We start from the raw sequence: 27,138 nt of genomic DNA, 5'->3' as shown, positions 1-27,138 counted from the left end.
TTGTAAAAATGCTCTAGAAGCTAAAGTCGCAGAAATGTCACACATATTTGGCCTGCAACTTTCTGTGCGACAAATTCAGACAGGAAAAATCAGTATAAATCCTTAGAAAATTATCCCCCAGTGTCTCCATCTGCTGGCGGTATTGAATAAGCATTGCTGCACTGATGGGGTATGCATTAGACGAAAAAAAAGAAGAAAAAGAAGAATAATACGCCCAGAAAAGAGGCGAAAAGGAGAAAAACGTAAAAAAACGTGAAAAAAAAGTAAGAGGAAGAGAAGGGAAAAAAAGGTGGAAATGGGTTTAAAAGTGATTTCGGCGGAGATATATATATATATATATATATATATATATATATATATATATATATATGCGCACACACACACATAGATATAAACGTATTCTCCGTTGAGATATTGCAGCCGCTGCTGTGTCCAGGCCCAGGAGCCTTAGCACTGTGCTGTGATGTCACTCAATACCACTGACATCACTAGGTGTAAACAACATCTCTCCTTTGCTGTGTATGTGACTATGGAGCTGTTTGGTGATGTCGTCTATTACGGCCTTCATAGAAGCAACAGGAGATTGTTGCATCCATCTTGAACCCTCAGAACTACAGTGCTATGATGTCACTCACTTCCACAGGCCTTGCAGAGTGTAAACAACAACAACCCAGCTTTGTTGTGTATGTAACCAAAGGGATTTGTGATGTCACCTAGAACCTTCACAGCAGCGACAGCTTTATGAGGAGCATCAGCACTGCTCTGCCTGAGCAGAACCATCACCGCCATAGGTTGTCAAATAACCCGGATTTAACCCACACAGGTAAGTCCAATGGGGTGCAGGCATGTCCTCTATGCTTACAGCTTCCCGTGGGTGTTGGTTTGATACCGTTTGGGGACAGCCAAGGAGGCATCTGCAGGCAACAAAGGTAGGTGTGTGCTTGTGTGTGTGTTTCCTATGCAGATCCTAAGCCCAGTGTCACATGCAAGTAGGAGGAGTAAGAAGGGTTCCTGGCAAATCCGGGTTATGGATTGCATTTAAAAAGGCCCCGTGGGAGTGCAATGGGCCCCTGTCTTGCTGCTTAGCAATAATGGTATGGGTTTAGGTTCTGCTGTGTGTACTGGTGGTTGACTGCCCCCCAGCCCAGAGTGTGCATGGAAAATTGTCTGGCAGCCTCCCTGACAGCAAGCAGTGATAGTGCCCATGAAGGGGACCTTGTTGGGCCCGCCCCTTTCACGGTTATCGCTTCTCGGCCTTTTGGCTAAGATCAAGTGTAGTATCTGTTCTTATCAGTTTAATATCTGATACGTCCCCTATCTGGGGACCATATATTAAATGGATTTTTGAGAACGGGGGCCGATTTCGAAGCTTGCTTCCGTCGCCCTATGCATTGACCCGATATGGCAGTATCTTCGGGTACAGTGCACCACCCCCTTACAGGGTTAAAAAGAAAGATTCCTACTTTCATTGCTACCTGCTTGCTGGCTAGCCAGCTAGCCAGCCCTGTGGGCCTTGCTGCTGCTGCAGCCAAAAAACAAAAGGTGGTGCTGCTGCTGCTTCTGCTGCTTCTGCTTCTGCTTGTGTCTGGCCCCTGTTGGAGCGTCCAGGCACAGGACTTCTGCTGCTGCTGACTAAATGGCCTCCTTAATTGGATCATTTGAGTAGCCAGCACACCTGTGCAGGTAGGGCATGACATGATAGGCAGCTGCCTTGATAGCGGGTGGGTGCTGAATGTTCCTAATTGACAAAATAAGATTAATGCTTATGAAGAAATATAAAATCTCATCCCTTCCCCAATATCGCGCCACACCCCTACCCCTTAATTCCCTGGTTGAACGTGATGGACATATGTCTTTTTTCGACCGTACTAACTATGTAACTATGTAACATAACATGGGGGGGGGGGGGTCTCCTGGCTGTTCACACAGGTGTGTCATTGCTGTACATTGACCATGCATTGCTTCTGTGGTATTGCAAAGGCAAAGACAAATGCTTCCAGCCATCCATTGCACTAATGGATTGGTCATCAGCTGGCTGTCTATGTCCCGCATCAATATAGACCAAAGTACAGAGGGTTAGGCTATGCTATTGTGCACCTACCTGATGCATCAGAAGGTGCGAGGCCCTTGCTAAATTCTGTGCACAGACTTTGAGATCTATGCTTTAGACTGTATCTAAACCTGCTCCAACATGGACTGACATTCTGGCCTACTTTCAGCCGATGCGACTTGTCTGTCGCTGAACAGTCGCTTTTTATGTATTCAGCACCTATGTATAATGTTGTAAAAATGCTCTAGAAGCTAAAGTCGCAGAAATGTCACACATATTTGGCCTGCAACTTTCTGTGCGACAAATTCAGACAGGAAAAATCAGTATAAATCCTTAGAAAATTATCCCCCAGTGTCTCCATCTGCTGGCGGTATTGAATAAGCATTGCTGCACTGATGGGGTATGCATTAGACGAAAAAAAAGAAGAAAAAGAAGAATAATACGCCCAGAAAAGAGGCGAAAAGGAGAAAAACGTAAAAAAACGTGAAAAAAAAGTAAGAGGAAGAGAAGGGAAAAAAAGGTGGAAATGGGTTTAAAAGTGATTTCGGCGGAGAATATATATATATATATATATATATATATATATATATATATATATATATGCGCACACACACACATAGATATAAACGTATTCTCCGTTGAGATATTGCAGCCGCTGCTGTGTCCAGGCCCAGGAGCCTTAGCACTGTGCTGTGATGTCACTCAATACCACTGACATCACTAGGTGTAAACAACATCTCTCCTTTGCTGTGTATGTGACTATGGAGCTGTTTGGTGATGTCGTCTATTACGGCCTTCATAGAAGCAACAGGAGATTGTTGCATCCATCTTGAACCCTCAGAACTACAGTGCTATGATGTCACTCACTTCCACAGGCCTTGCAGAGTGTAAACAACAACAACCCAGCTTTGTTGTGTATGTAACCAAAGGGATTTGTGATGTCACCTAGAACCTTCACAGCAGCGACAGCTTTATGAGGAGCATCAGCACTGCTCTGCCTGAGCAGAACCATCACCGCCATAGGTTGTCAAATAACCCGGATTTAACCCACACAGGTAAGTCCAATGGGGTGCAGGCATGTCCTCTATGCTTACAGCTTCCCGTGGGTGTTGGTTTGATACCGTTTGGGGACAGCCAAGGAGGCATCTGCAGGCAACAAAGGTAGGTGTGTGCTTGTGTGTGTGTTTCCTATGCAGATCCTAAGCCCAGTGTCACATGCAAGTAGGAGGAGTAAGAAGGGTTCCTGGCAAATCCGGGTTATGGATTGCATTTAAAAAGGCCCCGTGGGAGTGCAATGGGCCCCTGTCTTGCTGCTTAGCAATAATGGTATGGGTTTAGGTTCTGCTGTGTGTACTGGTGGTTGACTGCCCCCCAGCCCAGAGTGTGCATGGAAAATTGTCTGGCAGCCTCCCTGACAGCAAGCAGTGATAGTGCCCATGAAGGGGACCTTGTTGGGCCCGCCCCTTTCACGGTTATCGCTTCTCGGCCTTTTGGCTAAGATCAAGTGTAGTATCTGTTCTTATCAGTTTAATATCTGATACGTCCCCTATCTGGGGACCATATATTAAATGGATTTTTGAGAACGGGGGCCGATTTCGAAGCTTGCTTCCGTCGCCCTATGCATTGACCCGATATGGCAGTATCTTCGGGTACAGTGCACCACCCCCTTACAGGGTTAAAAAGAAAGATTCCTACTTTCATTGCTACCTGCTTGCTGGCTAGCCAGCTAGCCAGCCCTGTGGGCCTTGCTGCTGCTGCAGCCAAAAAACAAAAGGTGGTGCTGCTGCTGCTTCTGCTGCTTCTGCTTCTGCTTGTGTCTGGCCCCTGTTGGAGCGTCCAGGCACAGGACTTCTGCTGCTGCTGACTAAATGGCCTCCTTAATTGGATCATTTGAGTAGCCAGCACACCTGTGCAGGTAGGGCATGACATGATAGGCAGCTGCCTTGATAGCGGGTGGGTGCTGAATGTTCCTAATTGACAAAATAAGATTAATGCTTATGAAGAAATATAAAATCTCATCCCTTCCCCAATATCGCGCCACACACCCCTACCCCTTAATTCCCTGGTTGAACGTGATGGACATATGTCTTTTTTCGACCGTACTAACTATGTAACTATGTAACATAACATGGGGGGGGGGGGTCTCCTGGCTGTTCACACAGGTGTGTCATTGCTGTACATTGACCATGCATTGCTTCTGTGGTATTGCAAAGGCAAAGACAAATGCTTCCAGCCATCCATTGCACTAATGGATTGGTCATCAGCTGGCTGTCTATGTCCCGCATCAATATAGACCAAAGTACAGAGGGTTAGGCTATGCTATTGTGCACCTACCTGATGCATCAGAAGGTGCGAGGCCCTTGCTAAATTCTGTGCACAGACTTTGAGATCTATGCTTTAGACTGTATCTAAACCTGCTCCAACATGGACTGACATTCTGGCCTACTTTCAGCCGATGCGACTTGTCTGTCGCTGAACAGTCGCTTTTTATGTATTCAGCACCTATGTATAATGTTGTAAAAATGCTCTAGAAGCTAAAGTCGCAGAAATGTCACACATATTTGGCCTGCAACTTTCTGTGCGACAAATTCAGACAGGAAAAATCAGTATAAATCCTTAGAAAATTATCCCCCAGTGTCTCCATCTGCTGGCGGTATTGAATAAGCATTGCTGCACTGATGGGGTATGCATTAGACGAAAAAAAAGAAGAAAAAGAAGAATAATACGCCCAGAAAAGAGGCGAAAAGGAGAAAAACGTAAAAAAACGTGAAAAAAAAGTAAGAGGAAGAGAAGGGAAAAAAAGGTGGAAATGGGTTTAAAAGTGATTTCGGCGGAGAATATATATATATATATATATATATATATATATATATATATATATATGCGCACACACACACATAGATATAAACGTATTCTCCGTTGAGATATTGCAGCCGCTGCTGTGTCCAGGCCCAGGAGCCTTAGCACTGTGCTGTGATGTCACTCAATACCACTGACATCACTAGGTGTAAACAACATCTCTCCTTTGCTGTGTATGTGACTATGGAGCTGTTTGGTGATGTCGTCTATTACGGCCTTCATAGAAGCAACAGGAGATTGTTGCATCCATCTTGAACCCTCAGAACTACAGTGCTATGATGTCACTCACTTCCACAGGCCTTGCAGAGTGTAAACAACAACAACCCAGCTTTGTTGTGTATGTAACCAAAGGGATTTGTGATGTCACCTAGAACCTTCACAGCAGCGACAGCTTTATGAGGAGCATCAGCACTGCTCTGCCTGAGCAGAACCATCACCGCCATAGGTTGTCAAATAACCCGGATTTAACCCACACAGGTAAGTCCAATGGGGTGCAGGCATGTCCTCTATGCTTACAGCTTCCCGTGGGTGTTGGTTTGATACCGTTTGGGGACAGCCAAGGAGGCATCTGCAGGCAACAAAGGTAGGTGTGTGCTTGTGTGTGTGTTTCCTATGCAGATCCTAAGCCCAGTGTCACATGCAAGTAGGAGGAGTAAGAAGGGTTCCTGGCAAATCCGGGTTATGGATTGCATTTAAAAAGGCCCCGTGGGAGTGCAATGGGCCCCTGTCTTGCTGCTTAGCAATAATGGTATGGGTTTAGGTTCTGCTGTGTGTACTGGTGGTTGACTGCCCCCCAGCCCAGAGTGTGCATGGAAAATTGTCTGGCAGCCTCCCTGACAGCAAGCAGTGATAGTGCCCATGAAGGGGACCTTGTTGGGCCCGCCCCTTTCACGGTTATCGCTTCTCGGCCTTTTGGCTAAGATCAAGTGTAGTATCTGTTCTTATCAGTTTAATATCTGATACGTCCCCTATCTGGGGACCATATATTAAATGGATTTTTGAGAACGGGGGCCGATTTCGAAGCTTGCTTCCGTCGCCCTATGCATTGACCCGATATGGCAGTATCTTCGGGTACAGTGCACCACCCCCTTACAGGGTTAAAAAGAAAGATTCCTACTTTCATTGCTACCTGCTTGCTGGCTAGCCAGCTAGCCAGCCCTGTGGGCCTTGCTGCTGCTGCAGCCAAAAAACAAAAGGTGGTGCTGCTGCTGCTTCTGCTGCTTCTGCTTCTGCTTGTGTCTGGCCCCTGTTGGAGCGTCCAGGCACAGGACTTCTGCTGCTGCTGACTAAATGGCCTCCTTAATTGGATCATTTGAGTAGCCAGCACACCTGTGCAGGTAGGGCATGACATGATAGGCAGCTGCCTTGATAGCGGGTGGGTGCTGAATGTTCCTAATTGACAAAATAAGATTAATGCTTATGAAGAAATATAAAATCTCATCCCTTCCCCAATATCGCGCCACACCCCTACCCCTTAATTCCCTGGTTGAACGTGATGGACATATGTCTTTTTTCGACCGTACTAACTATGTAACTATGTAACATAACATGGGGGGGGGGGGGTCTCCTGGCTGTTCACACAGGTGTGTCATTGCTGTACATTGACCATGCATTGCTTCTGTGGTATTGCAAAGGCAAAGACAAATGCTTCCAGCCATCCATTGCACTAATGGATTGGTCATCAGCTGGCTGTCTATGTCCCGCATCAATATAGACCAAAGTACAGAGGGTTAGGCTATGCTATTGTGCACCTACCTGATGCATCAGAAGGTGCGAGGCCCTTGCTAAATATTCTGTGCACAGACTTTGAGATCTATGCTTTAGACTGTATCTAAACCTGCTCCAACATGGACTGACATTCTGGCCTACTTTCAGCCGATGCGACTTGTCTGTCGCTGAACAGTCGCTTTTTATGTATTCAGCACCTATGTATAATGTTGTAAAAATGCTCTAGAAGCTAAAGTCGCAGAAATGTCACACATATTTGGCCTGCAACTTTCTGTGCGACAAATTCAGACAGGAAAAATCAGTATAAATCCTTAGAAAATTATCCCCCAGTGTCTCCATCTGCTGGCGGTATTGAATAAGCATTGCTGCACTGATGGGGTATGCATTAGACGAAAAAAAAGAAGAAAAAGAAGAATAATACGCCCAGAAAAGAGGCGAAAAGGAGAAAAACGTAAAAAAACGTGAAAAAAAAGTAAGAGGAAGAGAAGGGAAAAAAAGGTGGAAATGGGTTTAAAAGTGATTTCGGCGGAGAAATATATATATATATATATATATATATATATATATATATATGCGCACACACACACATAGATATAAACGTATTCTCCGTTGAGATATTGCAGCCGCTGCTGTGTCCAGGCCCAGGAGCCTTAGCACTGTGCTGTGATGTCACTCAATACCACTGACATCACTAGGTGTAAACAACATCTCTCCTTTGCTGTGTATGTGACTATGGAGCTGTTTGGTGATGTCGTCTATTACGGCCTTCATAGAAGCAACAGGAGATTGTTGCATCCATCTTGAACCCTCAGAACTACAGTGCTATGATGTCACTCACTTCCACAGGCCTTGCAGAGTGTAAACAACAACAACCCAGCTTTGTTGTGTATGTAACCAAAGGGATTTGTGATGTCACCTAGAACCTTCACAGCAGCGACAGCTTTATGAGGAGCATCAGCACTGCTCTGCCTGAGCAGAACCATCACCGCCATAGGTTGTCAAATAACCCGGATTTAACCCACACAGGTAAGTCCAATGGGGTGCAGGCATGTCCTCTATGCTTACAGCTTCCCGTGGGTGTTGGTTTGATACCGTTTGGGGACAGCCAAGGAGGCATCTGCAGGCAACAAAGGTAGGTGTGTGCTTGTGTGTGTGTTTCCTATGCAGATCCTAAGCCCAGTGTCACATGCAAGTAGGAGGAGTAAGAAGGGTTCCTGGCAAATCCGGGTTATGGATTGCATTTAAAAAGGCCCCGTGGGAGTGCAATGGGCCCCTGTCTTGCTGCTTAGCAATAATGGTATGGGTTTAGGTTCTGCTGTGTGTACTGGTGGTTGACTGCCCCCCAGCCCAGAGTGTGCATGGAAAATTGTCTGGCAGCCTCCCTGACAGCAAGCAGTGATAGTGCCCATGAAGGGGACCTTGTTGGGCCCGCCCCTTTCACGGTTATCGCTTCTCGGCCTTTTGGCTAAGATCAAGTGTAGTATCTGTTCTTATCAGTTTAATATCTGATACGTCCCCTATCTGGGGACCATATATTAAATGGATTTTTGAGAACGGGGGCCGATTTCGAAGCTTGCTTCCGTCGCCCTATGCATTGACCCGATATGGCAGTATCTTCGGGTACAGTGCACCACCCCCTTACAGGGTTAAAAAGAAAGATTCCTACTTTCATTGCTACCTGCTTGCTGGCTAGCCAGCTAGCCAGCCCTGTGGGCCTTGCTGCTGCTGCAGCCAAAAAACAAAAGGTGGTGCTGCTGCTGCTTCTGCTGCTTCTGCTTCTGCTTGTGTCTGGCCCCTGTTGGAGCGTCCAGGCACAGGACTTCTGCTGCTGCTGACTAAATGGCCTCCTTAATTGGATCATTTGAGTAGCCAGCACACCTGTGCAGGTAGGGCATGACATGATAGGCAGCTGCCTTGATAGCGGGTGGGTGCTGAATGTTCCTAATTGACAAAATAAGATTAATGCTTATGAAGAAATATAAAATCTCATCCCTTCCCCAATATCGCGCCACACCCCTACCCCTTAATTCCCTGGTTGAACGTGATGGACATATGTCTTTTTTCGACCGTACTAACTATGTAACTATGTAACATAACATGGGGGGGGGGGTCTCCTGGCTGTTCACACAGGTGTGTCATTGCTGTACATTGACCATGCATTGCTTCTGTGGTATTGCAAAGGCAAAGACAAATGCTTCCAGCCATCCATTGCACTAATGGATTGGTCATCAGCTGGCTGTCTATGTCCCGCATCAATATAGACCAAAGTACAGAGGGTTAGGCTATGCTATTGTGCACCTACCTGATGCATCAGAAGGTGCGAGGCCCTTGCTAAATTCTGTGCACAGACTTTGAGATCTATGCTTTAGACTGTATCTAAACCTGCTCCAACATGGACTGACATTCTGGCCTACTTTCAGCCGATGCGACTTGTCTGTCGCTGAACAGTCGCTTTTTATGTATTCAGCACCTATGTATAATGTTGTAAAAATGCTCTAGAAGCTAAAGTCGCAGAAATGTCACACATATTTGGCCTGCAACTTTCTGTGCGACAAATTCAGACAGGAAAAATCAGTATAAATCCTTAGAAAATTATCCCCCAGTGTCTCCATCTGCTGGCGGTATTGAATAAGCATTGCTGCACTGATGGGGTATGCATTAGACGAAAAAAAAGAAGAAAAAGAAGAATAATACGCCCAGAAAAGAGGCGAAAAGGAGAAAAACGTAAAAAAACGTGAAAAAAAAGTAAGAGGAAGAGAAGGGAAAAAAAGGTGGAAATGGGTTTAAAAGTGATTTCGGCGGAGAAATATATATATATATATATATATATATATATATATATATATATATATGCGCACACACACACATAGATATAAACGTATTCTCCGTTGAGATATTGCAGCCGCTGCTGTGTCCAGGCCCAGGAGCCTTAGCACTGTGCTGTGATGTCACTCAATACCACTGACATCACTAGGTGTAAACAACATCTCTCCTTTGCTGTGTATGTGACTATGGAGCTGTTTGGTGATGTCGTCTATTACGGCCTTCATAGAAGCAACAGGAGATTGTTGCATCCATCTTGAACCCTCAGAACTACAGTGCTATGATGTCACTCACTTCCACAGGCCTTGCAGAGTGTAAACAACAACAACCCAGCTTTGTTGTGTATGTAACCAAAGGGATTTGTGATGTCACCTAGAACCTTCACAGCAGCGACAGCTTTATGAGGAGCATCAGCACTGCTCTGCCTGAGCAGAACCATCACCGCCATAGGTTGTCAAATAACCCGGATTTAACCCACACAGGTAAGTCCAATGGGGTGCAGGCATGTCCTCTATGCTTACAGCTTCCCGTGGGTGTTGGTTTGATACCGTTTGGGGACAGCCAAGGAGGCATCTGCAGGCAACAAAGGTAGGTGTGTGCTTGTGTGTGTGTTTCCTATGCAGATCCTAAGCCCAGTGTCACATGCAAGTAGGAGGAGTAAGAAGGGTTCCTGGCAAATCCGGGTTATGGATTGCATTTAAAAAGGCCCCGTGGGAGTGCAATGGGCCCCTGTCTTGCTGCTTAGCAATAATGGTATGGGTTTAGGTTCTGCTGTGTGTACTGGTGGTTGACTGCCCCCCAGCCCAGAGTGTGCATGGAAAATTGTCTGGCAGCCTCCCTGACAGCAAGCAGTGATAGTGCCCATGAAGGGGACTTTGTTGGGCCCGCCCCTTTCACGGTTATCGCTTCTCGGCCTTTTGGCTAAGATCAAGTGTAGTATCTGTTCTTATCAGTTTAATATCTGATACGTCCCCTATCTGGGGACCATATATTAAATGGATTTTTGAGAACGGGGGCCGATTTCGAAGCTTGCTTCCGTCGCCCTATGCATTGACCCGATATGGCAGTATCTTCGGGTACAGTGCACCACCCCCTTACAGGGTTAAAAAGAAAGATTCCTACTTTCATTGCTACCTGCTTGCTGGCTAGCCAGCTAGCCAGCCCTGTGGGCCTTGCTGCTGCTGCAGCCAAAAAACAAAAGGTGGTGCTGCTGCTGCTTCTGCTGCTTCTGCTTCTGCTTGTGTCTGGCCCCTGTTGGAGCGTCCAGGCACAGGACTTCTGCTGCTGCTGACTAAATGGCCTCCTTAATTGGATCATTTGAGTAGCCAGCACACCTGTGCAGGTAGGGCATGACATGATAGGCAGCTGCCTTGATAGCGGGTGGGTGCTGAATGTTCCTAATTGACAAAATAAGATTAATGCTTATGAAGAAATATAAAATCTCATCCCTTCCCCAATATCGCGCCACACCCCTACCCCTTAATTCCCTGGTTGAACGTGATGGACATATGTCTTTTTTCGACCGTACTAACTATGTAACTATGTAACATAACATGGGGGGGGGGGGTCTCCTGGCTGTTCACACAGGTGTGTCATTGCTGTACATTGACCATGCATTGCTTCTGTGGTATTGCAAAGGCAAAGACAAATGCTTCCAGCCATCCATTGCACTAATGGATTGGTCATCAGCTGGCTGTCTATGTCCCGCATCAATATAGACCAAAGTACAGAGGGTTAGGCTATGCTATTGTGCACCTACCTGATGCATCAGAAGGTGCGAGGCCCTTGCTAAATTCTGTGCACAGACTTTGAGATCTATGCTTTAGACTGTATCTAAACCTGCTCCAACATGGACTGACATTCTGGCCTACTTTCAGCCGATGCGACTTGTCTGTCGCTGAACAGTCGCTTTTTATGTATTCAGCACCTATGTATAATGTTGTAAAAATGCTCTAGAAGCTAAAGTCGCAGAAATGTCACACATATTTGGCCTGCAACTTTCTGTGCGACAAATTCAGACAGGAAAAATCAGTATAAATCCTTAGAAAATTATCCCCCAGTGTCTCCATCTGCTGGCGGTATTGAATAAGCATTGCTGCACTGATGGGGTATGCATTAGACGAAAAAAAAGAAGAAAAAGAAGAATAATACGCCCAGAAAAGAGGCGAAAAGGAGAAAAACGTAAAAAAACGTGAAAAAAAAGTAAGAGGAAGAGAAGGGAAAAAAAGGTGGAAATGGGTTTAAAAGTGATTTCGGCGGAGAAATATATATATATATATATATATATATATATATATATGCGCACACACACACATAGATATAAACGTATTCTCCGTTGAGATATTGCAGCCGCTGCTGTGTCCAGGCCCAGGAGCCTTAGCACTGTGCTGTGATGTCACTCAATACCACTGACATCACTAGGTGTAAACAACATCTCTCCTTTGCTGTGTATGTGACTATGGAGCTGTTTGGTGATGTCGTCTATTACGGCCTTCATAGAAGCAACAGGAGATTGTTGCATCCATCTTGAACCCTCAGAACTACAGTGCTATGATGTCACTCACTTCCACAGGCCTTGCAGAGTGTAAACAACAACAACCCAGCTTTGTTGTGTATGTAACCAAAGGGATTTGTGATGTCACCTAGAACCTTCACAGCAGCGACAGCTTTATGAGGAGCATCAGCACTGCTCTGCCTGAGCAGAACCATCACCGCCATAGGTTGTCAAATAACCCGGATTTAACCCACACAGGTAAGTCCAATGGGGTGCAGGCATGTCCTCTATGCTTACAGCTTCCCGTGGGTGTTGGTTTGATACCGTTTGGGGACAGCCAAGGAGGCATCTGCAGGCAACAAAGGTAGGTGTGTGCTTGTGTGTGTGTTTCCTATGCAGATCCTAAGCCCAGTGTCACATGCAAGTAGGAGGAGTAAGAAGGGTTCCTGGCAAATCCGGGTTATGGATTGCATTTAAAAAGGCCCCGTGGGAGTGCAATGGGCCCCTGTCTTGCTGCTTAGCAATAATGGTATGGGTTTAGGTTCTGCTGTGTGTACTGGTGGTTGACTGCCCCCCAGCCCAGAGTGTGCATGGAAAATTGTCTGGCAGCCTCCCTGACAGCAAGCAGTGATAGTGCCCATGAAGGGGACCTTGTTGGGCCCGCCCCTTTCACGGTTATCGCTTCTCGGCCTTTTGGCTAAGATCAAGTGTAGTATCTGTTCTTATCAGTTTAATATCTGATACGTCCCCTATCTGGGGACCATATATTAAATGGATTTTTGAGAACGGGGGCCGATTTCGAAGCTTGCTTCCGTCGCCCTATGCATTGACCCGATATGGCAGTATCTTCGGGTACAGTGCACCACCCCCTTACAGGGTTAAAAAGAAAGATTCCTACTTTCATTGCTACCTGCTTGCTGGCTAGCCAGCTAGCCAGCCCTGTGGGCCTTGCTGCTGCTGCAGCCAAAAAACAAAAGGTGGTGCTGCTGCTGCTTCTGCTGCTTCTGCTTCTGCTTGTGTCTGGCCCCTGTTGGAGCGTCCAGGCACAGGACTTCTGCTGCTGCTGACTAAATGGCCTCCTTAATTGGATCATTTGAGTAGCCAGCACACCTGTGCAGGTAGGGCATGACATGATAGGCAGCTGCCTTGATAGCGGGTGGGTGCTGAATGTTCCTAATTGACAAAATAAGATTAATGCTTATGAAGAAATATAAAATCTCATCCCTTCCCCAATATCGCGCCACACCCCTACCCCTTAATTCCCTGGTTGAACGTGATGGACATATGTCTTTTTTCGACCGTACTAACTATGTAACTATGTAACATAACATGGGGGGGGGGGGTCTCCTGGCTGTTCACACAGGTGTGTCATTGCTGTACATTGACCATGCATTGCTTCTGTGGTATTGCAAAGGCAAAGACAAATGCTTCCAGCCATCCATTGCACTAATGGATTGGTCATCAGCTGGCTGTCTATGTCCCGCATCAATATAGACCAAAGTACAGAGGGTTAGGCTATGCTATTGTGCACCTACCTGATGCATCAGAAGGTGCGAGGCCCTTGCTAAATTCTGTGCACAGACTTTGAGATCTATGCTTTAGACTGTATCTAAACCTGCTCCAACATGGACTGACATTCTGGCCTACTTTCAGCCGATGCGACTTGTCTGTCGCTGAACAGTCGCTTTTTATGTATTCAGCACCTATGTATAATGTTGTAAAAATGCTCTAGAAGCTAAAGTCGCAGAAATGTCACACATATTTGGCCTGCAACTTTCTGTGCGACAAATTCAGACAGGAAAAATCAGTATAAATCCTTAGAAAATTATCCCCCAGTGTCTCCATCTGCTGGCGGTATTGAATAAGCATTGCTGCACTGATGGGGTATGCATTAGACGAAAAAAAAGAAGAAAAAGAAGAATAATACGCCCAGAAAAGAGGCGAAAAGGAGAAAAACGTAAAAAAACGTGAAAAAAAAGTAAGAGGAAGAGAAGGGAAAAAAAGGTGGAAATGGGTTTAAAAGTGATTTCGGCGGAGAAATATATATATATATATATATATATATATATGCGCACACACACACATAGATATAAACGTATTCTCCGTTGAGATATTGCAGCCGCTGCTGTGTCCAGGCCCAGGAGCCTTAGCACTGTGCTGTGATGTCACTCAATACCACTGACATCACTAGGTGTAAACAACATCTCTCCTTTGCTGTGTATGTGACTATGGAGCTGTTTGGTGATGTCGTCTATTACGGCCTTCATAGAAGCAACAGGAGATTGTTGCATCCATCTTGAACCCTCAGAACTACAGTGCTATGATGTCACTCACTTCCACAGGCCTTGCAGAGTGTAAACAACAACAACCCAGCTTTGTTGTGTATGTAACCAAAGGGATTTGTGATGTCACCTAGAACCTTCACAGCAGCGACAGCTTTATGAGGAGCATCAGCACTGCTCTGCCTGAGCAGAACCATCACCGCCATAGGTTGTCAAATAACCCGGATTTAACCCACACAGGTAAGTCCAATGGGGTGCAGGCATGTCCTCTATGCTTACAGCTTCCCGTGGGTGTTGGTTTGATACCGTTTGGGGACAGCCAAGGAGGCATCTGCAGGCAACAAAGGTAGGTGTGTGCTTGTGTGTGTGTTTCCTATGCAGATCCTAAGCCCAGTGTCACATGCAAGTAGGAGGAGTAAGAAGGGTTCCTGGCAAATCCGGGTTATGGATTGCATTTAAAAAGGCCCCGTGGGAGTGCAATGGGCCCCTGTCTTGCTGCTTAGCAATAATGGTATGGGTTTAGGTTCTGCTGTGTGTACTGGTGGTTGACTGCCCCCCAGCCCAGAGTGTGCATGGAAAATTGTCTGGCAGCCTCCCTGACAGCAAGCAGTGATAGTGCCCATGAAGGGGACCTTGTTGGGCCCGCCCCTTTCACGGTTATCGCTTCTCGGCCTTTTGGCTAAGATCAAGTGTAGTATCTGTTCTTATCAGTTTAATATCTGATACGTCCCCTATCTGGGGACCATATATTAAATGGATTTTTGAGAACGGGGGCCGATTTCGAAGCTTGCTTCCGTCGCCCTATGCATTGACCCGATATGGCAGTATCTTCGGGTACAGTGCACCACCCCCTTACAGGGTTAAAAAGAAAGATTCCTACTTTCATTGCTACCTGCTTGCTGGCTAGCCAGCTAGCCAGCCCTGTGGGCCTTGCTGCTGCTGCAGCCAAAAAACAAAAGGTGGTGCTGCTGCTGCTTCTGCTGCTTCTGCTTCTGCTTGTGTCTGGCCCCTGTTGGAGCGTCCAGGCACAGGACTTCTGCTGCTGCTGACTAAATGGCCTCCTTAATTGGATCATTTGAGTAGCCAGCACACCTGTGCAGGTAGGGCATGACATGATAGGCAGCTGCCTTGATAGCGGGTGGGTGCTGAATGTTCCTAATTGACAAAATAAGATTAATGCTTATGAAGAAATATAAAATCTCATCCCTTCCCCAATATCGCGCCACACCCCTACCCCTTAATTCCCTGGTTGAACGTGATGGACATATGTCTTTTTTCGACCGTACTAACTATGTAACTATGTAACATAACATGGGGGGGGGGGTCTCCTGGCTGTTCACACAGGTGTGTCATTGCTGTACATTGACCATGCATTGCTTCTGTGGTATTGCAAAGGCAAAGACAAATGCTTCCAGCCATCCATTGCACTAATGGATTGGTCATCAGCTGGCTGTCTATGTCCCGCATCAATATAGACCAAAGTACAGAGGGTTAGGCTATGCTATTGTGCACCTACCTGATGCATCAGAAGGTGCGAGGCCCTTGCTAAATTCTGTGCACTGACTTTGAGATCTATGCTTTAGACTGTATCTAAACCTGCTCCAACATGGACTGACATTCTGGCCTACTTTCAGCCGATGCGACTTGTCTGTCGCTGAACAGTCGCTTTTTATGTATTCAGCACCTATGTATAATGTTGTAAAAATGCTCTAGAAGCTAAAGTCGCAGAAATGTCACACATATTTGGCCTGCAACTTTCTGTGCGACAAATTCAGACAGGAAAAATCAGTATAAATCCTTAGAAAATTATCCCCCAGTGTCTCCATCTGCTGGCGGTATTGAATAAGCATTGCTGCACTGATGGGGTATGCATTAGACGAAAAAAAAGAAGAAAAAGAAGAATAATACGCCCAGAAAAGAGGCGAAAAGGAGAAAAACGTAAAAAAACGTGAAAAAAAAGTAAGAGGAAGAGAAGGGAAAAAAAGGTGGAAATGGGTTTAAAAGTGATTTCGGCGGATAAATATATATATATATATATATATATATATATATATATATATGCGCACACACACACATAGATATAAACGTATTCTCCGTTGAGATATTGCAGCCGCTGCTGTGTCCAGGCCCAGGAGCCTTAGCACTGTGCTGTGATGTCACTCAATACCACTGACATCACTAGGTGTAAACAACATCTCTCCTTTGCTGTGTATGTGACTATGGAGCTGTTTGGTGATGTCGTCTATTACGGCCTTCATAGAAGCAACAGGAGATTGTTGCATCCATCTTGAACCCTCAGAACTACAGTGCTATGATGTCACTCACTTCCACAGGCCTTGCAGAGTGTAAACAACAACAACCCAGCTTTGTTGTGTATGTAACCAAAGGGATTTGTGATGTCACCTAGAACCTTCACAGCAGCGACAGCTTTATGAGGAGCATCAGCACTGCTCTGCCTGAGCAGAACCATCACCGCCATAGGTTGTCAAATAACCCGGATTTAACCCACACAGGTAAGTCCAATGGGGTGCAGGCATGTCCTCTATGCTTACAGCTTCCCGTGGGTGTTGGTTTGATACCGTTTGGGGACAGCCAAGGAGGCATCTGCAGGCAACAAAGGTAGGTGTGTGCTTGTGTGTGTGTTTCCTATGCAGATCCTAAGCCCAGTGTCACATGCAAGTAGGAGGAGTAAGAAGGGTTCCTGGCAAATCCGGGTTATGGATTGCATTTAAAAAGGCCCCGTGGGAGTGCAATGGGCCCCTGTCTTGCTGCTTAGCAATAATGGTATGGGTTTAGGTTCTGCTGTGTGTACTGGTGGTTGACTGCCCCCCAGCCCAGAGTGTGCATGGAAAATTGTCTGGCAGCCTCCCTGACAGCAAGCAGTGATAGTGCCCATGAAGGGGACCTTGTTGGGCCCGCCCCTTTCACGGTTATCGCTTCTCGGCCTTTTGGCTAAGATCAAGTGTAGTATCTGTTCTTATCAGTTTAATATCTGATACGTCCCCTATCTGGGGACCATATATTAAATGGATTTTTGAGAACGGGGGCCGATTTCGAAGCTTGCTTCCGTCGCCCTATGCATTGACCCGATATGGCAGTATCTTCGGGTACAGTGCACCACCCCCTTACAGGGTTAAAAAGAAAGATTCCTACTTTCATTGCTACCTGCTTGCTGGCTAGCCAGCTAGCCAGCCCTGTGGGCCTTGCTGCTGCTGCAGCCAAAAAACAAAAGGTGGTGCTGCTGCTGCTTCTGCTGCTTCTGCTTCTGCTTGTGTCTGGCCCCTGTTGGAGCGTCCAGGCACAGGACTTCTGCTGCTGCTGACTAAATGGCCTCCTTAATTGGATCATTTGAGTAGCCAGCACACCTGTGCAGGTAGGGCATGACATGATAGGCAGCTGCCTTGATAGCGGGTGGGTGCTGAATGTTCCTAATTGACAAAATAAGATTAATGCTTATGAAGAAATATAAAATCTCATCCCTTCCCCAATATCGCGCCACACCCCTACCCCTTAATTCCCTGGTTGAACGTGATGGACATATGTCTTTTTTCGACCGTACTAACTATGTAACTATGTAACATAACATGGGGGGGGGGGGGTCTCCTGGCTGTTCACACAGGTGTGTCATTGCTGTACATTGACCATGCATTGCTTCTGTGGTATTGCAAAGGCAAAGACAAATGCTTCCAGCCATCCATTGCACTAATGGATTGGTCATCAGCTGGCTGTCTATGTCCCGCATCAATATAGACCAAAGTACAGAGGGTTAGGCTATGCTATTGTGCACCTACCTGATGCATCAGAAGGTGCGAGGCCCTTGCTAAATTCTGTGCACAGACTTTGAGATCTATGCTTTAGACTGTATCTAAACCTGCTCCAACATGGACTGACATTCTGGCCTACTTTCAGCCGATGCGACTTGTCTGTCGCTGAACAGTCGCTTTTTATGTATTCAGCACCTATGTATAATGTTGTAAAAATGCTCTAGAAGCTAAAGTCGCAGAAATGTCACACATATTTGGCCTGCAACTTTCTGTGCGACAAATTCAGACAGGAAAAATCAGTATAAATCCTTAGAAAATTATCCCCCAGTGTCTCCATCTGCTGGCGGTATTGAATAAGCATTGCTGCACTGATGGGGTATGCATTAGACGAAAAAAAAGAAGAAAAAGAAGAATAATACGCCCAGAAAAGAGGCGAAAAGGAGAAAAACGTAAAAAAACGTGAAAAAAAAGTAAGAGGAAGAGAAGGGAAAAAAAGGTGGAAATGGGTTTAAAAGTGATTTCGGCGGAGAAATATATATATATATATATATATATATATATATATATATATATATATATGCGCACACACACACATAGATATAAACGTATTCTCCGTTGAGATATTGCAGCCGCTGCTGTGTCCAGGCCCAGGAGCCTTAGCACTGTGCTGTGATGTCACTCAATACCACTGACATCACTAGGTGTAAACAACATCTCTCCTTTGCTGTGTATGTGACTATGGAGCTGTTTTGGTGATGTCGTCTATTACGGCCTTCATAGAAGCAACAGGAGATTGTTGCATCCATCTTGAACCCTCAGAACTACAGTGCTATGATGTCACTCACTTCCACAGGCCTTGCAGAGTGTAAACAACAACAACCCAGCTTTGTTGTGTATGTAACCAAAGGGATTTGTGATGTCACCTAGAACCTTCACAGCAGCGACAGCTTTATGAGGAGCATCAGCACTGCTCTGCCTGAGCAGAACCATCACCGCCATAGGTTGTCAAATAACCCGGATTTAACCCACACAGGTAAGTCCAATGGGGTGCAGGCATGTCCTCTATGCTTACAGCTTCCCGTGGGTGTTGGTTTGATACCGTTTGGGGACAGCCAAGGAGGCATCTGCAGGCAACAAAGGTAGGTGTGTGCTTGTGTGTGTGTTTCCTATGCAGATCCTAAGCCCAGTGTCACATGCAAGTAGGAGGAGTAAGAAGGGTTCCTGGCAAATCCGGGTTATGGATTGCATTTAAAAAGGCCCCGTGGGAGTGCAATGGGCCCCTGTCTTGCTGCTTAGCAATAATGGTATGGGTTTAGGTTCTGCTGTGTGTACTGGTGGTTGACTGCCCCCCAGCCCAGAGTGTGCATGGAAAATTGTCTGGCAGCCTCCCTGACAGCAAGCAGTGATAGTGCCCATGAAGGGGACCTTGTTGGGCCCGCCCCTTTCACGGTTATCGCTTCTCGGCCTTTTGGCTAAGATCAAGTGTAGTATCTGTTCTTATCAGTTTAATATCTGATACGTCCCCTATCTGGGGACCATATATTAAATGGATTTTTGAGAACGGGGGCCGATTTCGAAGCTTGCTTCCGTCGCCCTATGCATTGACCCGATATGGCAGTATCTTCGGGTACAGTGCACCACCCCCTTACAGGGTTAAAAAGAAAGATTCCTACTTTCATTGCTACCTGCTTGCTGGCTAGCCAGCTAGCCAGCCCTGTGGGCCTTGCTGCTGCTGCAGCCAAAAAACAAAAGGTGGTGCTGCTGCTGCTTCTGCTGCTTCTGCTTCTGCTTGTGTCTGGCCCCTGTTGGAGCGTCCAGGCACAGGACTTCTGCTGCTGCTGACTAAATGGCCTCCTTAATTGGATCATTTGAGTAGCCAGCACACCTGTGCAGGTAGGGCATGACATGATAGGCAGCTGCCTTGATAGCGGGTGGGTGCTGAATGTTCCTAATTGACAAAATAAGATTAATGCTTATGAAGAAATATAAAATCTCATCCCTTCCCCAATATCGCGCCACACCCCTACCCCTTAATTCCCTGGTTGAACGTGATGGACATATGTCTTTTTTCGACCGTACTAACTATGTAACTATGTAACATAACATGGGGGGGGGGGGGTCTCCTGGCTGTTCACACAGGTGTGTCATTGCTGTACATTGACCATGCATTGCTTCTGTGGTATTGCAAAGGCAAAGACAAATGCTTCCAGCCATCCATTGCACTAATGGATTGGTCATCAGCTGGCTGTCTATGTCCCGCATCAATATAGACCAAAGTACAGAGGGTTAGGCTATGCTATTGTGCACCTACCTGATGCATCAGAAGGTGCGAGGCCCTTGCTAAATTCTGTGCACAGACTTTGAGATCTATGCTTTAGACTGTATCTAAACCTGCTCCAACATGGACTGACATTCTGGCCTACTTTCAGCCGATGCGACTTGTCTGTCGCTGAACAGTCGCTTTTTATGTATTCAGCACCTATGTATAATGTTGTAAAAATGCTCTAGAAGCTAAAGTCGCAGAAATGTCACACATATTTGGCCTGCAACTTTCTGTGCGACAAATTCAGACAGGAAAAATCAGTATAAATCCTTAGAAAATTATCCCCCAGTGTCTCCATCTGCTGGCGGTATTGAATAAGCATTGCTGCACTGATGGGGTATGCATTAGACGAAAAAAAAGAAGAAAAAGAAGAATAATACGCCCAGAAAAGAGGCGAAAAGGAGAAAAACGTAAAAAAACGTGAAAAAAAAGTAAGAGGAAGAGAAGGGAAAAAAAGGTGGAAATGGGTTTAAAAGTGATTTCGGCGGAGAAATATATATATATATATATATATATATATATATATATATATATATATATGCGCACACACACACATAGATATAAACGTATTCTCCGTTGAGATATTGCAGCCGCTGCTGTGTCCAGGCCCAGGAGCCTTAGCACTGTGCTGTGATGTCACTCAATACCACTGACATCACTAGGTGTAAACAACATCTCTCCTTTGCTGTGTATGTGACTATGGAGCTGTTTGGTGATGTCGTCTATTACGGCCTTCATAGAAGCAACAGGAGATTGTTGCATCCATCTTGAACCCTCAGAACTACAGTGCTATGATGTCACTCACTTCCACAGGCCTTGCAGAGTGTAAACAACAACAACCCAGCTTTGTTGTGTATGTAACCAAAGGGATTTGTGATGTCACCTAGAACCTTCACAGCAGCGACAGCTTTATGAGGAGCATCAGCACTGCTCTGCCTGAGCAGAACCATCACCGCCATAGGTTGTCAAATAACCCGGATTTAACCCACACAGGTAAGTCCAATGGGGTGCAGGCATGTCCTCTATGCTTACAGCTTCCCGTGGGTGTTGGTTTGATACCGTTTGGGGACAGCCAAGGAGGCATCTGCAGGCAACAAAGGTAGGTGTGTGCTTGTGTGTGTGTTTCCTATGCAGATCCTAAGCCCAGTGTCACATGCAAGTAGGAGGAGTAAGAAGGGTTCCTGGCAAATCCGGGTTATGGATTGCATTTAAAAAGGCCCCGTGGGAGTGCAATGGGCCCCTGTCTTGCTGCTTAGCAATAATGGTATGGGTTTAGGTTCTGCTGTGTGTACTGGTGGTTGACTGCCCCCCAGCCCAGAGTGTGCATGGAAAATTGTCTGGCAGCCTCCCTGACAGCAAGCAGTGATAGTGCCCATGAAGGGGACCTTGTTGGGCCCGCCCCTTTCACGGTTATCGCTTCTCGGCCTTTTGGCTAAGATCAAGTGTAGTATCTGTTCTTATCAGTTTAATATCTGATACGTCCCCTATCTGGGGACCATATATTAAATGGATTTTTGAGAACGGGGGCCGATTTCGAAGCTTGCTTCCGTCGCCCTATGCATTGACCCGATATGGCAGTATCTTCGGGTACAGTGCACCACCCCCTTACAGGGTTAAAAAGAAAGATTCCTACTTTCATTGCTACCTGCTTGCTGGCTAGCCAGCTAGCCAGCCCTGTGGGCCTTGCTGCTGCTGCAGCCAAAAAACAAAAGGTGGTGCTGCTGCTGCTTCTGCTGCTTCTGCTTCTGCTTGTGTCTGGCCCCTGTTGGAGCGTCCAGGCACAGGACTTCTGCTGCTGCTGACTAAATGGCCTCCTTAATTGGATCATTTGAGTAGCCAGCACACCTGTGCAGGTAGGGCATGACATGATAGGCAGCTGCCTTGATAGCGGGTGGGTGCTGAATGTTCCTAATTGACAAAATAAGATTAATGCTTATGAAGAAATATAAAATCTCATCCCTTCCCCAATATCGCGCCACACCCCTACCCCTTAATTCCCTGGTTGAACGTGATGGACATATGTCTTTTTTCGACCGTACTAACTATGTAACTATGTAACATAACATGGGGGGGGGGGGTCTCCTGGCTGTTCACACAGGTGTGTCATTGCTGTACATTGACCATGCATTGCTTCTGTGGTATTGCAAAGGCAAAGACAAATGCTTCCAGCCATCCATTGCACTAATGGATTGGTCATCAGCTGGCTGTCTATGTCCCGCATCAATATAGACCAAAGTACAGAGGGTTAGGCTATGCTATTGTGCACCTACCTGATGCATCAGAAGGTGCGAGGCCCTTGCTAAATTCTGTGCACAGACTTTGAGATCTATGCTTTAGACTGTATCTAAACCTGCTCCAACATGGACTGACATTCTGGCCTACTTTCAGCCGATGCGACTTGTCTGTCGCTGAACAGTCGCTTTTTATGTATTCAGCACCTATGTATAATGTTGTAAAAATGCTCTAGAAGCTAAAGTCGCAGAAATGTCACACATATTTGGCCTGCAACTTTCTGTGCGACAAATTCAGACAGGAAAAATCAGTATAAATCCTTAGAAAATTATCCCCCAGTGTCTCCATCTGCTGGCGGTATTGAATAAGCATTGCTGCACTGATGGGGTATGCATTAGACGAAAAAAAAGAAGAAAAAGAAGAATAATACGCCCAGAAAAGAGGCGAAAAGGAGAAAAACGTAAAAAAACGTGAAAAAAAAGTAAGAGGAAGAGAAGGGAAAAAAAGGTGGAAATGGGTTTAAAAGTGATTTCGGCGGAGAAATATATATATATATATATATATATATATATATATATATATATATATATATATATATGCGCACACACACACATAGATATAAACGTATTCTCCGTTGAGATATTGCAGCCGCTGCTGTGTCCAGGCCCAGGAGCCTTAGCACTGTGCTGTGATGTCACTCAATACCACTGACATCACTAGGTGTAAACAACATCTCTCCTTTGCTGTGTATGTGACTATGGAGCTGTTTGGTGATGTCGTCTATTACGGCCTTCATAGAAGCAACAGGAGATTGTTGCATCCATCTTGAACCCTCAGAACTACAGTGCTATGATGTCACTCACTTCCACAGGCCTTGCAGAGTGTAAACAACAACAACCCAGCTTTGTTGTGTATGTAACCAAAGGGATTTGTGATGTCACCTAGAACCTTCACAGCAGCGACAGCTTTATGAGGAGCATCAGCACTGCTCTGCCTGAGCAGAACCATCACCGCCATAGGTTGTCAAATAACCCGGATTTAACCCACACAGGTAAGTCCAATGGGGTGCAGGCATGTCCTCTATGCTTACAGCTTCCCGTGGGTGTTGGTTTGATACCGTTTGGGGACAGCCAAGGAGGCATCTGCAGGCAACAAAGGTAGGTGTGTGCTTGTGTGTGTGTTTCCTATGCAGATCCTAAGCCCAGTGTCACATGCAAGTAGGAGGAGTAAGAAGGGTTCCTGGCAAATCCGGGTTATGGATTGCATTTAAAAAGGCCCCGTGGGAGTGCAATGGGCCCCTGTCTTGCTGCTTAGCAATAATGGTATGGGTTTAGGTTCTGCTGTGTGTACTGGTGGTTGACTGCCCCCCAGCCCAGAGTGTGCATGGAAAATTGTCTGGCAGCCTCCCTGACAGCAAGCAGTGATAGTGCCCATGAAGGGGACCTTGTTGGGCCCGCCCCTTTCACGGTTATCGCTTCTCGGCCTTTTGGCTAAGATCAAGTGTAGTATCTGTTCTTATCAGTTTAATATCTGATACGTCCCCTATCTGGGGACCATATATTAAATGGATTTTTGAGAACGGGGGCCGATTTCGAAGCTTGCTTCCGTCGCCCTATGCATTGACCCGATATGGCAGTATCTTCGGGTACAGTGCACCACCCCCTTACAGGGTTAAAAAGAAAGATTCCTACTTTCATTGCTACCTGCTTGCTGGCTAGCCAGCTAGCCAGCCCTGTGGGCCTTGCTGCTGCTGCAGCCAAAAAACAAAAGGTGGTGCTGCTGCTGCTTCTGCTGCTTCTGCTTCTGCTTGTGTCTGGCCCCTGTTGGAGCGTCCAGGCACAGGACTTCTGCTGCTGCTGACTAAATGGCCTCCTTAATTGGATCATTTGAGTAGCCAGCACACCTGTGCAGGTAGGGCATGACATGATAGGCAGCTGCCTTGATAGCGGGTGGGTGCTGAATGTTCCTAATTGACAAAATAAGATTAATGCTTATGAAGAAATATAAAATCTCATCCCTTCCCCAATATCGCGCCACACCCCTACCCCTTAATTCCCTGGTTGAACGTGATGGACATATGTCTTTTTTCGACCGTACTAACTATGTAACTATGTAACATAACATGGGGGGGGGGGGTCTCCTGGCTGTTCACACAGGTGTGTCATTGCTGTACATTGACCATGCATTGCTTCTGTGGTATTGCAAAGGCAAAGACAAATGCTTCCAGCCATCCATTGCACTAATGGATTGGTCATCAGCTGGCTGTCTATGTCCCGCATCAATATAGACCAAAGTACAGAGGGTTAGGCTATGCTATTGTGCACCTACCTGATGCATCAGAAGGTGCGAGGCCCTTGCTAAATTCTGTGCACAGACTTTGAGATCTATGCTTTAGACTGTATCTAAACCTGCTCCAACATGGACTGACATTCTGGCCTACTTTCAGCCGATGCGACTTGTCTGTCGCTGAACAGTCGCTTTTTATGTATTCAGCACCTATGTATAATGTTGTAAAAATGCTCTAGAAGCTAAAGTCGCAGAAATGTCACACATATTTGGCCTGCAACTTTCTGTGCGACAAATTCAGACAGGAAAAATCAGTATAAATCCTTAGAAAATTATCCCCCAGTGTCTCCATCTGCTGGCGGTATTGAATAAGCATTGCTGCACTGATGGGGTATGCATTAGACGAAAAAAAAGAAGAAAAAGAAGAATAATACGCCCAGAAAAGAGGCGAAAAGGAGAAAAACGTAAAAAAACGTGAAAAAAAAGTAAGAGGAAGAGAAGGGAAAAAAAGGTGGAAATGGGTTTAAAAGTGATTTCGGCGGAGAAATATATATATATATATATATATATATATATATATATATATGCGCACACACACACATAGATATAAACGTATTCTCCGTTGAGATATTGCAGCCGCTGCTGTGTCCAGGCCCAGGAGCCTTAGCACTGTGCTGTGATGTCACTCAATACCACTGACATCACTAGGTGTAAACAACATCTCTCCTTTGCTGTGTATGTGACTATGGAGCTGTTTGGTGATGTCGTCTATTACGGCCTTCATAGAAGCAACAGGAGATTGTTGCATCCATCTTGAACCCTCAGAACTACAGTGCTATGATGTCACTCACTTCCACAGGCCTTGCAGAGTGTAAACAACAACAACCCAGCTTTGTTGTGTATGTAACCAAAGGGATTTGTGATGTCACCTAGAACCTTCACAGCAGCGACAGCTTTATGAGGAGCATCAGCACTGCTCTGCCTGAGCAGAACCATCACCGCCATAGGTTGTCAAATAACCCGGATTTAACCCACACAGGTAAGTCCAATGGGGTGCAGGCATGTCCTCTATGCTTACAGCTTCCCGTGGGTGTTGGTTTGATACCGTTTGGGGACAGCCAAGGAGGCATCTGCAGGCAACAAAGGTAGGTGTGTGCTTGTGTGTGTGTTTCCTATGCAGATCCTAAGCCCAGTGTCACATGCAAGTAGGAGGAGTAAGAAGGGTTCCTGGCAAATCCGGGTTATGGATTGCATTTAAAAAGGCCCCGTGGGAGTGCAATGGGCCCCTGTCTTGCTGCTTAGCAATAATGGTATGGGTTTAGGTTCTGCTGTGTGTACTGGTGGTTGACTGCCCCCCAGCCCAGAGTGTGCATGGAAAATTGTCTGGCAGCCTCCCTGACAGCAAGCAGTGATAGTGCCCATGAAGGGGACTTTGTTGGGCCCGCCCCTTTCACGGTTATCGCTTCTCGGCCTTTTGGCTAAGATCAAGTGTAGTATCTGTTCTTATCAGTTTAATATCTGATACGTCCCCTATCTGGGGACCATATATTAAATGGATTTTTGAGAACGGGGGCCGATTTCGAAGCTTGCTTCCGTCGCCCTATGCATTGACCCGATATGGCAGTATCTTCGGGTACAGTGCACCACCCCCTTACAGGGTTAAAAAGAAAGATTCCTACTTTCATTGCTACCTGCTTGCTGGCTAGCCAGCTAGCCAGCCCTGTGGGCCTTGCTGCTGCTGCAGCCAAAAAACAAAAGGTGGTGCTGCTGCTGCTGCTGCTTCTGCTGCTTCTGCTTCTGCTTGTGTCTGGCCCCTGTTGGAGCGTCCAGGCACAGGACTTCTGCTGCTGCTGACTAAATGGCCTCCTTAATTGGATCATTTGAGTAGCCAGCACACCTGTGCAGGTAGGGCATGACATGATAGGCAGCTGCCTTGATAGCGGGTGGGTGCTGAATGTTCCTAATTGACAAAATAAGATTAATGCTTATGAAGAAATATAAAATCTCATCCCTTCCCCAATATCGCGCCACACCCCTACCCCTTAATTCCCTGGTTGAACGTGATGGACATATGTCTTTTTTCGACCGTACTAACTATGTAACTATGTAACATAACATGGGGGGGGGGGTCTCCTGGCTGTTCACACAGGTGTGTCATTGCTGTACATTGACCATGCATTGCTTCTGTGGTATTGCAAAGGCAAAGACAAATGCTTCCAGCCATCCATTGCACTAATGGATTGGTCATCAGCTGGCTGTCTATGTCCCGCATCAATATAGACCAAAGTACAGAGGGT

General features: G+C 46.1%; 12 non-coding genes across 12 annotated transcripts; all 12 read left to right on the top strand.

Moving 5' to 3' along the window:
- The first annotated feature begins 1,242 nt into the window (after positions 1-1,242).
- LOC130349490 (U2 spliceosomal RNA) lies at positions 1,243-1,433 on the top strand. Its single transcript, XR_008886798.1, has one exon. It is a non-coding gene; the product is annotated as a U2 spliceosomal RNA (small nuclear RNA).
- Positions 1,434-3,524: 2,091 nt separating this feature from the next.
- LOC130349489 (U2 spliceosomal RNA) lies at positions 3,525-3,715 on the top strand. The gene has a single exon (XR_008886797.1). It is a non-coding gene; the product is annotated as a U2 spliceosomal RNA (small nuclear RNA).
- Positions 3,716-5,805: 2,090 nt separating this feature from the next.
- Positions 5,806-5,996, top strand: LOC130349488 (U2 spliceosomal RNA). Its single transcript, XR_008886796.1, has one exon. It is a non-coding gene; the product is annotated as a U2 spliceosomal RNA (small nuclear RNA).
- A 2,086-nt stretch (positions 5,997-8,082) lies between these two features.
- LOC130349487 (U2 spliceosomal RNA) lies at positions 8,083-8,273 on the top strand. Its single transcript, XR_008886795.1, has one exon. It is a non-coding gene; the product is annotated as a U2 spliceosomal RNA (small nuclear RNA).
- A 2,088-nt stretch (positions 8,274-10,361) lies between these two features.
- On the top strand, positions 10,362-10,552 carry LOC130349554 (U2 spliceosomal RNA). The gene has a single exon (XR_008886851.1). It is a non-coding gene; the product is annotated as a U2 spliceosomal RNA (small nuclear RNA).
- A 2,079-nt stretch (positions 10,553-12,631) lies between these two features.
- On the top strand, positions 12,632-12,822 carry LOC130349553 (U2 spliceosomal RNA). The gene has a single exon (XR_008886850.1). It is a non-coding gene; the product is annotated as a U2 spliceosomal RNA (small nuclear RNA).
- Positions 12,823-14,895: 2,073 nt separating this feature from the next.
- On the top strand, positions 14,896-15,086 carry LOC130349552 (U2 spliceosomal RNA). The gene has a single exon (XR_008886849.1). It is a non-coding gene; the product is annotated as a U2 spliceosomal RNA (small nuclear RNA).
- A 2,082-nt stretch (positions 15,087-17,168) lies between these two features.
- On the top strand, positions 17,169-17,359 carry LOC130349551 (U2 spliceosomal RNA). Its single transcript, XR_008886848.1, has one exon. It is a non-coding gene; the product is annotated as a U2 spliceosomal RNA (small nuclear RNA).
- Positions 17,360-19,452: 2,093 nt separating this feature from the next.
- Positions 19,453-19,643, top strand: LOC130349550 (U2 spliceosomal RNA). The gene has a single exon (XR_008886847.1). It is a non-coding gene; the product is annotated as a U2 spliceosomal RNA (small nuclear RNA).
- A 2,092-nt stretch (positions 19,644-21,735) lies between these two features.
- LOC130349548 (U2 spliceosomal RNA) lies at positions 21,736-21,926 on the top strand. Its single transcript, XR_008886845.1, has one exon. It is a non-coding gene; the product is annotated as a U2 spliceosomal RNA (small nuclear RNA).
- Positions 21,927-24,025: 2,099 nt separating this feature from the next.
- LOC130349546 (U2 spliceosomal RNA) lies at positions 24,026-24,216 on the top strand. Its single transcript, XR_008886844.1, has one exon. It is a non-coding gene; the product is annotated as a U2 spliceosomal RNA (small nuclear RNA).
- Positions 24,217-26,299: 2,083 nt separating this feature from the next.
- LOC130349545 (U2 spliceosomal RNA) lies at positions 26,300-26,490 on the top strand. Its single transcript, XR_008886843.1, has one exon. It is a non-coding gene; the product is annotated as a U2 spliceosomal RNA (small nuclear RNA).
- The last annotated feature ends 648 nt before the right edge of the window (positions 26,491-27,138 follow it).

This window comes from Hyla sarda, unplaced genomic scaffold, assembly GCF_029499605.1.
Source record: "Hyla sarda isolate aHylSar1 unplaced genomic scaffold, aHylSar1.hap1 scaffold_916, whole genome shotgun sequence".
In the NCBI taxonomy this organism is placed as follows: domain Eukaryota; kingdom Metazoa; phylum Chordata; class Amphibia; order Anura; family Hylidae; genus Hyla; species Hyla sarda.
This window is presented reverse-complemented; position numbering and strand designations above follow the sequence as displayed.